This window comes from Arachis hypogaea, chromosome 14 (assembly GCF_003086295.3).
Source record: "Arachis hypogaea cultivar Tifrunner chromosome 14, arahy.Tifrunner.gnm2.J5K5, whole genome shotgun sequence".
Taxonomy (NCBI): Eukaryota; Viridiplantae; Streptophyta; class Magnoliopsida; order Fabales; family Fabaceae; genus Arachis; species Arachis hypogaea.
This window is the reverse complement of record NC_092049.1, coordinates 67,336,419-67,350,080: the sequence shown is the minus strand read 5'-3', so window position 1 is coordinate 67,350,080 and position 13,662 is coordinate 67,336,419. Positions and strand designations below refer to the sequence as shown.

The 13,662-nt window shown below is 36.6% G+C and overlaps 1 non-coding gene across 1 annotated transcript; it reads right to left on the bottom strand.

Annotated features, from left to right (window-relative positions):
* Positions 1–2,190: 2,190 nt before the first annotated feature.
* LOC112746755 (small nucleolar RNA R71) lies at positions 2,191–2,299 on the bottom strand. The gene has a single exon (XR_003174621.1). It is a non-coding gene; the product is annotated as a small nucleolar RNA R71 (small nucleolar RNA).
* Between the last annotated feature and the right edge of the window lie 11,363 nt (positions 2,300–13,662).

Here is a 13,662-nt window from a genome sequence, read left to right as displayed (position 1 = left end):
TGTATGTACTCTTCTTTAGACCTTTTTCACTCTATCAAACAATCAAACCAATTCCTCTATCTGCCTGACTAAGACCTGCAAGATAACCGTAGCTTGCTTCAAACCACAATCCTCGTGGGATCGACCCTGACTCGCTCAGGCATTACTTGGACGACCCAGTGCACTTGCTGCTACAGTTGTACGGAGTGTAGGGATTCGTGCACCAAGTTTTTGGTGCCGTTGCCGGGATTGTTCGAGTTTGGACAATTGAAGGATTATCTTTTTCCTTAGATCAGGTAATTTTTTTATTATTTTATTTGAGTCTTTTATTTTTATTTTCCTCTTCGTATTTTTAAAAAAAATCAAAAACCTTTTTGAAAAATACTTTTCTTTTCTTTGTTTAATCTTTGTTCTTGGTTTGAGTCTTTTGTTTTTGTTCTTGTTGATTTTTTTGAAAACTTTGAGTCTTTCTTTCAAAAAATTTTCAAAAATAGTTTATTTGGTTAAATCTTGTGTCAAATCTTTAAGTTTGGTGTCTTCTTGTATTTTTCTTTTAGTTTTTGAAAATTTTGAGTTTGGTTTTCAAAAATTTTAAGTTTGGTGTCATTTACATGTTCTTGTGTTCTTTGAATTTCTTGAGTTTTGTTCTTGGTGTTCTTTTTAATCTTCAAAGTGTTCTTATTTTTCTTTTTATTTTGATCTTAAAATTTTTATGTTTGGTGTCCCTTTTTATTTTTCCTTCAAATTTTCGAAAACTTGGGGTCCTAGATCTAAAAATTTTAAGTTTTGTGTCTTTTACTTGTTTTTCTCTTTCCTCATTAAATTCAAAAATAAAAAAATATCTTTTCTATTTTTGTTTTAACCTAACTTTTGAAATTTTCATTAAAAAATTCAGATTTTAATTTCAAAATTTAAATCTTTTCAAAATCAAACCTTTTCAAAATCTTATCTTTTTCAAAATCTTATCTTATCTTTTTACCTTTCTTCAAAATTCAAAAATTTTATCTTATCTTATTTTAATTTTCAAAATTCAATTTTCGAAATTTAAAATTTAATAATTCAAATTTCAAACTTTAAAATCAAATCTTTTTCAAAATCAAATTTCAAATCTTATCTTTTACAAATCCTTTTCAAATCTTTTCAACGTTTTATCTTATCTTTTAAAAATTCAATTTTTAAAATCAAATTTTCTTCAAATCTTTTTAATTTCTTATCTTATCTTTTCTAATTTTAAATTTTTAAATTTAAATCTTTTCTAACCATCTATCTTATCTTATTTTAAAATATTTCTTAATTAATTACTCATATTTTCTCTCCCTTCTTTTTCAAAACTTTCTAACTAATTCTTCTCTCTTATTTTTTGAAAATTCCTTCTTCTCTCTCTTCTATTTTCAAAAATTCAATAACTAATTTTCAATTCTTTTTAATTTATTAACCTTATTTTCGAAATTAATAAATAAATAAAATAAAAATAAAAATATTTTAATTCTTATTTATCTTTTCTACTTCTAATTCTTTTCTTCTCCACTTCTATTTATTCGAACTCTTCTCCTCTCTCATCTTCCATCTTCACTTTTCTATCTTCCTCTTTTTTCTTCAGATCTCACTGGAAGCTTTCTATATTCAAATCAGACATAGAAGCTTCCTTTCTTTCTTCATTTTCGTCTTTTCTTGTTTATGACTAGGAACAGGAATAAAGAACCTCTCTTTAATCTTGATCTTGAACCTGAAAAGACTTTAAAGAAAAGCTTACAACAAGCTAGAACACAACACTCTGGAAGAAACCTTTCAGAAAATCTTGATCAAGAGATTAAAGACATGGCTGAACCTCAAGAAGAGGCAAGAAAGGTTCTTGGTGACTTCACCACGCAAACCTCTGACTTTTATGGCAGAAGTATCTCTGTACATGCCATTGAAGCTAACAATTTTGAGCTTAAGTCTCAGTTAGTCTCTCTTCTGCAACAGAATTGCAAATTTCATGGACTTCCAATGGAAGATCCACATCAGTTCTTAGCTGAATTCTTGCAAATCTGTGATACTGTAAAAGCCAATAGAGTAAATCCTGAAGTCTGCAAGCTTATGCTCTTTCCCTTTACTATAAGAGACAAAGCTAAGATATGGTTGGATTCCCATCCAAAAGAGAGCCTAGACTCTTGGAAAAAGCTGGTTAATACTTTTCTGGCTAAATTCTTTCCTCCTCAAAGGATGAGCAAAATTAGAGTGGAAATTCAAACTTTCAGACAAAGAGAAGGTGAATCCCTCTATGAAGCTTGGGAAAGATACAAGCAATTGATCAAGAGATGTCCTCCTGACATGCTCTAAGAATGGTCTATCACAGGCGTGTTCTATGATGGTTTGTCTAAGATGTCTGAAATCTCATTGGACAGCTCTGCAGGTGGATCACTCCACTTGAAGAAAATACCTGCAGAAGCTAGAGAACTTATTGAGATGGTTGCAAACAACCTGTTCATGTATACTTCTGAAAGAAATCCTGTGAACCATGGGGTCTCTCAGAAGAAAGGATGTCTCAAAGTTGATACTCTGAATGTTATGTTGGCTCAGAACAAGATATTGACCCAGCAAGTCATTATGATCTCTCAGCATTTGACTGTATTGCAAGCTGCAGCTGGCAGCACCCAAGAAGTATCTCCTGATATAGATGCTTATGATCCTTATCAACCCGCCATGGAGGAGGTGAACTACATGGGAGAACCGTATGGAAACACCTATAACCCTTCATGGAGGAATCATCCTAACCTTTCATGGAAGGATCAACAAAAGCCTCAGCAAGGCTTCAATAACGATCAAGGTGGAAGGAACCAGAATAGGTTCAACAACAGACCACCATTCCCATCTTCTCAAGGGAACATGGAAACCCCTAAGCAAAGTCTATCTACCTTTGTCACTCTGGTTTCCAGCCTCTCTAAGACCCCTCATAGTTTCATAAATGAAACAAGGTTCTCCATTAGAAACTTGGAGGTATAAGTTGGTCAACTGAGCAAGAGGATATCTGAGACTCCCCGTGACACTCTTCCAAGCAACACTGAGGTGAACCCAAGAGAAGAGTGCAAAGCCATCTCCTCTGAGGTAAAGGTCGAATCTGGGGAGACTGGAAAGGCATTGAACGCCAGTGAGGAAGCCCTCACTAGGCGTTCAACGCCAACATTGGCAGCAAGTCTGGCACTGAACGCCAGTGAGGAAGCCCTTACTTGGCGTTCAACACCCATCATGGCAGCAGAGCGCCAGCCAGGGAGCACTAGCTGGGCCTTCAACGCCCAAACAGACAGGAACTCTGGCGCTGAACGCCAATGAGGAACCCCTCACTGGGCGTTCAACGCCCAACCAGACGGGGAAGCTGGCATTGAACGCCAGCCAAGATACCCCTACTGGGCGTTCAATGCCCAAAAGGATAGAGGAATTGGCGTTTAACGCCAGTAATGGTACACAGCATGGGCATTCGATGCCCAAAGAGCTATCAGAGCTGGCATTAAACGCCAGTAAAGGCACACACTATGAGTGCTTAACACCCACTCAAGAAAGCCCTATCCAAGAACTAAGGAAAGCCAAGCTCATATAAAGATCATAGAGGTTCCTTTACTTGCACTTCTGCAGTGCATGAGTTCTGATGAACACTCATCCTCTGATGAGGATGAAGACACTATGGAAGAGCAAGTTGCTCGATACCTAGGAGCTCTTATGAAGCTGAATGCCAAGTTATTTGGTACAAAGCCTTTGGAGGAAGAACATCCATTATTTTCCAAAGAACTCAATGCTTTGGTTCAGCAGAAGCTACCTCAAAAGCTTTCAGATCCTGGACACTTCCTGATTCCTTGCACCATAGACACCATGACCTTTGAGAAGGCTTTGTGTGGCCTAGGATCAAGCATAAACCTCATGCCACTCTCTGTAATGGAGAAGATGAGAATCTTTGAGGTGCAGGCTGTAAACACCTCACTCAAGATGGCAGACAAGTCAATAAAGAAACCATATGGCTTAGTAGAGGATGTCTTGGTGATGGTTGAAAACCACTACATCCCTACAAACTTCATAGTCTTGGACATAGGAGAGGATGAGGATGATTCTACCATCATAGAAAGACCTTTCCTAGTTACTGCAAAAGCCATGATTAATGTGGCTAAGGGAGAAATGGTTTTCCAACTAGGAGTTGACTATATCTTGTTCAAAATGTCCAATCCCAATTCTCCCTCTAATAAGAAAGAGACAACTGTGCAACATTTAGTGTTCCAACTCCATCTTTCTGTGCAAAGCTTTACAGAGGCCCCAAACATCAATTCTAAGTTTGGCGTTAGGCAGCCATCAACAAGCTCTAAGCACAAAGGTACTAAGAAGAAAGTACCTAAAGGCTGGAGTGACAAGAAAGTCCCAACTAAAGGCCTCTCACCTAGCATGAGAGTTGTCTTCACGAAAAAACTAGTCATACCACATACAGTGAGTCGTGTCCTATCTCTAGAGCATGTGGAGCTCATTCATGAGAAGACAGGAAGAAAGTTCACTCTAAGGGGCGAAAATCTGAGCCCATACCTCACCTCCGTAAGGATCTAACTGTCAAGCTAATGACGTTAAAGAAGCACTTGTTGGGAGGCAACCCAACCTTAATTAATTATTTTTATTTTTTTTATTTTATTTTTCTTTAATTTATAATTTAAGTTCATGATCATATACAGCAGTGAGAATAGAGACAGAAATCTGAAAGCAGTGAAAATAAAACACTTTGGATGGAGTGTTGTTGAAGTTGAATGCCAGTCAGGGAACAGACCCTGCACATTCAAATGCCAGTGCAGTGGGCAGGAAATCCGAATTTCCTAGCCTCTCAGGACCAATGGGTCCCACAGCATCTTTACCTATCCCACTTATTCCTTCTTACTCTCACACTTTCCCATACACTCTTTCCTATAAACCCTAGCCCAATCACATCCATATCACTTCCCCATATCCATCATGAGTCCCACCAACTCCCACCCACTTCAAAATCAAATTTCCCACCCAATTTCACACCTATGATCAAACCCAACCCTACTGGTGCACGAAATCGTGATCGTTTATTCCTTGGTAACGGTGCCAAAAACTTAATACGCACGTTCATAATCTTAGTTCTTTGTCACAACTTCGCACAACTAACCAGCAAGTGCACTGGGTCGTCCAAGTAATAAACCTTACGTGAGTAAGGGTCGATCCCACGGAGATTGTCGGCTTGAAGCAAGCTATGGTCACCCTGTAAATCTCAGTCAGGTTGATTCAAATGGTTATGGTGAATTGATAATTAAAATATAATTAAAATATAAAATAGGATAGAGATACTTATGTAATTCATTGGTGAGAATTTCAGATAAGCGTATGGAGATGCTTTTAATCCTTCTGAACCTCTGCTTTCCTACTGCTTTCATCCAATCATTCATACTCCTTTCCATGGCAAGCTGTATATTGGGCATCACCATTGTCAATGGCTACATCTCGTCCTCTCAGTGAAAATGGTCCAAATGTGCTGTCACCACATGGCTAATCATCTGTCAGTTCTTGATCATACTAGAATAGGATTCAGTAATCCTTTTGCGTCTGTTATTACACCCAGCACTCGCGAGTTTGAAGCTTGTCACAACCATCCCTTCCCAAATCCTACTCGGAATACCACAGGCAAGGTTTAGACTTTCCAGAGCTCAAGAATGGCTGCCAATAATTCTAGCCTATACCACGAAGACTCTGATCGTAGATCAGGAGGCTAAGAGATATGCATTCAAGATTTCTTTCATGTAGAACTGAAGTGTTTGTCAGGCACGCGTTCATAAGTGAGAATGGTGATGAGCGTCACATAATAATCACATTCATCATGTTCTTGTGTGTGAATGAATATCTTAGAGAAGAAATAGGCTTGAGTTGAATAGAAAAATAATAGTACTTTGCATTAATTCATGAGGAACAGTAGAGCTCCACACCTTAATCTATGGTGTGTAAAAACTTTACCGTTGAAAATACATAAGAACAAGGTCCAGGCATGGCCAAATGACCCGCCCCTTAAACATGATCTCAGAACATAAAATTAGTCAAAGACTAACCAGAGATGTGAAATAAATCGCTAAAAGTAGTTTTTATACTAAACTAGTACCTAGGGTTATATAAGATAGGTAAATGATGTAGAAATCCAATTCCGGGCACACTTGGTGTGTGCTTGGGCTGAGCATTGAGCTTTCATATGTAGAGACTCTTTTTGGAGTTAAATGCCAGGTTGTAGCCTGTTTCTGGCGTTTAACTCTAGAATAGGGCAGGAAGTTGGCATTTGAACGCTAGTTTGCGTCATCAAAACTCGTGCAAGGTATGGACTATTATATATTGCTGGAAAGCCCTGGATGTCTACTTTCCAACGCAATTTAGAATGTGCCATTTGGGTTTTTGTAGCTCCAAAAAATTCACTTTGAGTGAAGGGAGGTCAGAATCCAACAGCATCTGCAGTCCTTCTTCAGCCTCTGAATCAGATTTTTGCTCAAGTCCCTCAATTTCAGCCAGAAATAACCTGAAATCACAGAAAAACACACAAACTCATAGTAAAGTCCAGAAATGTGATTTTTATTTAAAAACTAATAAAAATATAATAAAAACTAATCAAATCATACTAAAAACTATGTAAAAACAATGCCAAAAAGTGTATAAATTATCCGCTCATCACAACACCAAACTTAAATTGTTGCTTGTCCCCAAGCAACCAAAAATTAAATAGGATAAAAAAAAGAGAATATACTATAAACTCCAAAATATCAATGAAACTTAGCTCCAATTAAATAAGCGGGACAAGTAGCTTTTTGCCTCTGAACAGTTTTGGCATCTCACTTTATCCCTTGAAGTTCAGAATGATTGGCATCTATAGGAACTCAGAATTCAGATAGTGTTATTGATTCTCCTAGTTCAGTATGTTGATTCTTGAACACAGCTACTTTATGAGTCTTGGTCGTGGCCCTAAGCACTTTGTTTTCCAGTATTACCACCGGATACATAAATGCCACAGACACATAACTGGGTGAACCTTTTCACATTGTGACTCAGCTTTGCTAGAGTCCCCAATTAGAGGTGTCTAGGGTTCTTAAGCACACTCTATTTTTGCTTTGGACCTCGACTTTAACCGCTCAATCTCAAGCTTTTCACTTGACACCTTCACGCCACAAGCACATGGCTAGGGACAGCTTGGTTTAGCCGCTTAGGACAGGATTTTATTCCTTTGGGCCCTCCTATCCACTGATGCTCAAAGCCTTGGATCCTTTTTATTACCCTTGCCTTTTGGTTTTAAGGGCTATTGGCTTTTTCTGCTTGCTTTCTCTTTTTCTTTATTAATATATTTTTTTTCGCCAAATTTTTTTTCGCATTTTTTTCGCATTTTTTTTCTGCAAGCTTTGTTCTTCACTGCTTGTTCTTGCTTCAAGAATCAATTTTATTATTTTTCAGATTATCAAATAACATTTCTCCTTTTTCATTATTCTTCAAGAGCCAACAATTTTAACATTCATAAACAACAAATTCAAAAGACATATGCACTGTTCAAGCATTCATTGAGAAAACAAAAAGTATTGTCACCACATCAAAATAATTAAACTAGTTTCAAGGATGAATTCGAAATCATGTACTTCTTGTTCTTTTGTGATTAAAAGCATTTTTCATTTAAGAGAGGTGATGGATTCATAGGACATTCATAGCTTTAAGACATAGACACTTAAACACTAATGATCATATAGTAAAGACACACACATAAATAAAACATAAGGCTCAAAAACCAAAAAACAGGAAAATAAGAACAAGGAGATTAAGGAACGGGTCCACCTTAATGATGGCGGCTAATTCTTTCTCTTGAAGATCTTATGGAGTGATTTAGCTCCTCAATGTCTCCTCCTTGCCTTTGTTGCTCCTCCCTCATCGCTCTTTGATCTTTTCTAATTTCATGGAGGAGGATAGAATGCTCTTGATGTTCCACCCTTATTTGTCCTATGTTGGAACTTAATTCTCCTAGGGAGGTGTTAATTTTCTCCTAATAGTTTTGTGGAGGAAAGTGCATCCTCTGAGGCATCTCAGGGATTTCATGATGAGGAATTTCCTCATGCTTTTGTTGAGGTCCAAAAGTGGGCTCTCTTGTTTGCTCCATCCTTTTCTTAGTGATGGGCTTTTGAGATGAATCTCTCCATCTCCCATGACTCAGAGGTGGAAGCAATTGTCTTCCCCTTCCTCTTTCTTGAGGTTTCTCTGGCCTTAGGTGCCATTAATGGTTATGAAAAAAACAAAAAACAATGCTTTTACCACACCAAACATAAAATGTTTGCTCGTCCTCGAGCAAAAGAAGAAGGAAAATAGTAGAAGAAGAAGAAAATAGAGGAGATGGAGGGGAAGTGTGTTATGAAAGGGTGTGAAGAGGAGAGAAGAAGAGGTGGGGTAGGTGGGGATCCTATGGGGTCCACAGATCTAGAGGGGTCAAGGACTTAACATCCCTGCTCCATTTAGGCGTGCAAACACCCTTAGAATGCATGTCTGGCGTTAAACGCCAGCTTGCTGCTTGTTCCTGGCGTTTAACGCCAATTCCATGCTCTGTTCTGGCATTAAACGCCAGTCTGGTGCTTGTTTCTGGCGTTTAACGCCAGCTTGATGCTTCTTTCTGGCGTTAAACGCCAGTTTGATGCTTCTTACTGGCGTTTAAATGCTGTTTTTAATGCCGTTTTCATTCTGTTTTTCATTTTTCAGTAGTTTTTGTGACTTCACCTGATCATCAACCTAAAGAAAACATAAAATAGTAATGGAAAATAAATAGATATAATTAAATAACATTGGGTTGCCTCCCAACAAGCGCTTCTTTAATGCCAATAGCTTGACAGTGAGCTCTCATGGAGCCTCACAGATGTTCAGAGCATTGTTGGGACCTCCCAACACTAAACTTAGAGTTTGAATGTGGGGTTCAATACCAAACTTAGAGTTTGGTTGTGGCCTCCCAACACCAAACTTAGAGTTTGACTGTGGGGGCTTTGGTTGACTCTGCAGTGAGAGAAGCTTTTCATGCTTCCTCTCCATGGTTACAGAAGGAGAACCTTGAGTCTTAAATACAAGGTAGTCCTCATTCAGTTGAAGGACCAACTCTCCTCTGTCTACATCAATCACAGCTTTTGCTGTGGCTAGGAAGGGTCTTCCAAGGATGATGGATTCATCCTCATCCTTCCCAGTGTCTAGGATTATGAAATCAGTAGGGATGTAAAGACCTTTAACCTTTACTAACAAGTCCTCTACTAATCCATAAGCCTGTTTCATTGATTTATCTGCCATCTCTAGTGAGATTCTTGTATCTTGTACCTCATAGATTCCCAGTTTCTCTATTACAGAGAGTGGCATGAGGTTTATCCTTGACCCAAGGTCACACAGAGCCTTCTCAAAGGTCATGGTGCCTATGGTACAAGGTATAAAGAACTTTTCGGGATCTAGTTTCTTCTGAGGCAATGTCTGCCTTATCAATGCACTTAGTTCATTGGTGAACAAGGGGGGTTCATCCTCCCATGTATCATTACCAAATAAACTTGCATTCAACTTCATGATGGCTCTTAGATATTTAGCAACCTGTTCTTCAATGATGTCTTCATCCTCTTCAGAGGAAGAATAGTCATCAGAGCTCATGAATGGTAAAAGGAGGTTCAATAGAATCTCTATGGTCTCTAGATGAGCCTCAGATTCCTTTGGTTCCTCAAAGGGAAACTCCTTATTGGTCAGTGAACGTCCCAGGAGGTCTTCCTCACTAGGATTTACGTCCTTCTCCTCCTCTCTGGGTTCGGCCACACCAATCACTACAAGAATATAGCTCTATTGCCACGCTTTTAAAGCATGGCGAAAAGCTGAAAAAAGCACGGCGATAGCTTTTCGCCACGCTTTTTGAGCTACCGCCACGCTTTTTTTGCCATGTTTTTTTACAAATTGCCACTTTTAAAAGCGTGGCTGTAGGTGGGAAATACGGCCACGCTTTTAAAGCGTGGCTGTAGGTGGGGGATACCGCCACGCTTTTAAAGCGTGGCGATAGGGAGAGATACGGCCACGCTTTTAAAGCGTGGCAATAGGGAGATACGGCCACGCTTTAAAAGCATGGCAATAGGGAGAGATACGGCCACGCTTTTAAAGCGTGGCGATAGCCTTATCAAATTGAAAAAAAAATCCTTTTTTTGACTTTACCTTCATCACTACACAATATAAATTTCAGTCCTTTTTTATTACCAAACCAGTATGCAATTTTTATTACAAGACAAATCAAATAGTAATTACCGACATATAATTTTTGCTATAATTGTTTTATACATTAATACTTAAATACAAAATAAATCTCAAGTTCAAAATTCTAATTTCTCAACAAGCTTTTCAATTTGAGCAAAAAATACAATGCTATTTAATACTTCAATTAGCTTACCAAATTTGATAATCATTATACAGATTTACTAAGGTGGGATTTACAAATCTTGGTAGGTTCGTTCCTTCCCTTTTGGCGTTTGAAACATCATTAAAACATCAGATCTGAAAGCCATCTTAGCAACATCTGTCTGCTCTGGCACTGCAGGAAGAACTTTGTCCACCACAATCACCTTTCCATCATTCGGTGTATAGCCTTCCAGCAATTCTTTAATATCTTCAAGCATTCTTCGTCATCCCAATCATGAAGTATGTTCTAGAAATAAAATAATATAATCTAAGAAAACTATGGGATCAACTCAATCATAATATATATAGTTTGTTCCATTAACATTAACTCCTGTTTCTAGTGTAAATGTTTTGGCATGCTATCAAATAAATTATTTATATCAAATATATATTAAAATGAAGAAATATATATTGAAAATGAATTAAATAATACATTTATTATACACAAATATACACAATCTAATTTACTAATTAATTTTTAGTGTGTATATGATATTGATAGATATAAGAGCAATGCATCAGAAAAGCATAAGGACCAAGTGATAGAGCAATCAAGAAAGCCTTCAAGAATATCTGTTTTAACTAATTTCCCTTTGTGCTTATTAGTTAGTTAGTTGTTCTGTTATACTCTTAGACCAACTCAATCTCTTATACATGTGTATAAAGTGGATAACATGATTGTATAATGTAATCAAGTACACAAATCACATATTCAATATCATAATTTCTATATTCTGCAGAATTCATTTCCTCTCTTTTCATTATTCTCTCAATCTTAGTGCTAAGTCTTTTAGAAACAAACATTAAATGAACTAAGGTTGTAAAAATCAAGCAAACTATGAGAGATAATATATAAGTGTGTGTTAACATTTCAAGAAAAACTCAATATAATAAGTGAGCCAATATAATATATAAGTGAATCAAGCAAGAATCAATGAGAAATTACAATTAAACCTTCACCAATATAATATAATAAGTAAGACTTGAGTTCACCCCCTGCCAAATGGAACTACTATATCAATTACAGTTAAACCTTCACCAATATCATGTCTTAATCCAATGTAAGGTTCTTTGAGCAATCACACTAGATCTTCATATCTAATTACAATGTCATAGATCAAATTGGATCACTTGGTTCTGAATCTTCAATTATTGTCAAGATTCATAAGCATCAAAATAGTGTAAAGAGACATTTTGTATACTAAATTGAGAAATTAGAAGACATAACCAGTTTAAGAGAGAGTAAATTCAATTAACAAATCAAATATATTAAACAAGTGAAAGAGAAAGAAAAGAATGCCTAAATCCATCTTTTTTAGCTAATCAAAATTCTGCCTTGGTTCCTTCAAAAGCATTGAGAGAGAAGAAAGGGACAAACTTGAATAATATACATGCAAGCACAAATATCCAAACTCAATTATTGTAAAAAAGGCATTTCCACTTAAAAGGGTCATAGCCAAGAAGAAGAGAATTAAGGAAGGAATACTAGTGTTGTAGGGGCTCTCAACTTTAACTTGGGCACTCAGACAAACTCCCATGCTAGAAACAGGTTCCTCAATTACCGAATCCTTGTTTGTTGTGTGCAGATTACAATTAGAAACAATTTCTAATCTGCCAAAGAAGTACAAAATCTGTTACCAAAACAATCATCAAGACAAAAGCAATTTGAATTACCAACAAAGGTATCCACTATAAATACTGTACAATGCCTATCAAACTAATTTTTTACTTTAGCATATTGGAAGTACCACCGCGCTCACAACCCTCACAGGTGAACCCACCTCCTTGAATAGATTATCCAACATCGTCTGCAGTGTGCAAAAATTATTAGCTATTGAATGATCAAATAAACATACACTCCATAGATGGATCCTTCTCCATTCCTAAAAGACACAAAATATGTAAAATATTGAAAATAGAAAACACCATAGCTAAAAAATAGTCTTTGCTCCTTTTATTAGATAGCTAAAATTATGGTCATGTTAGATCAGTTGGGTATAATTGGATCCAAATTAAAAATACTAGATTTTATTTCATCCATCCTCCATGAAAAGATTTAGGACTTGAATGATATTGATAGGAACAAGTAACCTATGAAAATTCAAAGAAAGAGAATGAAACTTTTATGCATAAAGTTCACCATCATTTTTCCCTTATTATTTTACATTATAGTTGACCAAACCATAGTTTCTTTTACAACGGCAAGTGTGGAATAATGAAGTAAGTAACCAAAGTTCTCCTATTTTGCTACTAGAGTCATAGACACAATTATAGTTGAACTGTAAAGGGTAATTGCCAACATATAATGGCATTTATCCCACTTTATTGTTAAACTGTAAAAGAAGATGGTGAAATTCTCTTTTATTTTTAGTTTTTCAAAAAAGAGGATACTAGATTCTGACCAAACAGATGCATGGGTAGATTTTGTTTCTTTCACCAATCAAAATCATAAAGTGACCATAGCCTCAACTTTCTTAACAATCCTGATTAAACATAGAGAAACCTCACATACCTTAGCATTCATTGTATCATTCACAATAAACTTTTGCTCCATCAGCACAACTTCCTCAAAGTACTTGCGTAATCGTCCTTCTACCATTTTTTCTATGGCCATTTGGGACTTACCAGAGGCTTCAGCCTGAAATATTGAAAACCAGACCACAATCTTAACTTCAAGCTTTTGTTCAGATTTTATAATGCCGCAAAGGAAAGAAACAGTTAGCAGGCCAACTATAAAATTGAGATATCAGATATTAATATGATATTAATATGAATGTATAAGATGTAAAATGTACCGCTAGCATGTGTGTGTTTGATTGAGCAAGATTCCAATTCTGTAGTTGCAGTTTTTTAACATTGCCTCTTAACATCTGCATCTCAGCTTTAGTCCATTCAATTATTTTACTGTTTCTAATTTTAATCAAGGAAAACAAAAGCAAATTCTTCCTAATTATATATTTTCATAGATTATATGAGAGGATACTTTTTCTCAGCTAGGAGCTTCAGTAGAGTCATTCTTTCCTGCATAAAAAAAATTCAAGTACTTAAATAATAACACAAATTGAAAACAAGGATGATGAGAGAAATTAAACCTTTAGAAGTTGTTGAATGCAATCCTTATCAGCAGAATTAGAAGAAGTAGTATCCTCTGGTGGTTTTTGTTGTTCTTGAAGGTGGTGTGAGGAGTTGGTGATGTCAGAAAGCTTCTTCTGCATTAAGCTTCCAAATTTATTCAGATAAAGCATAATG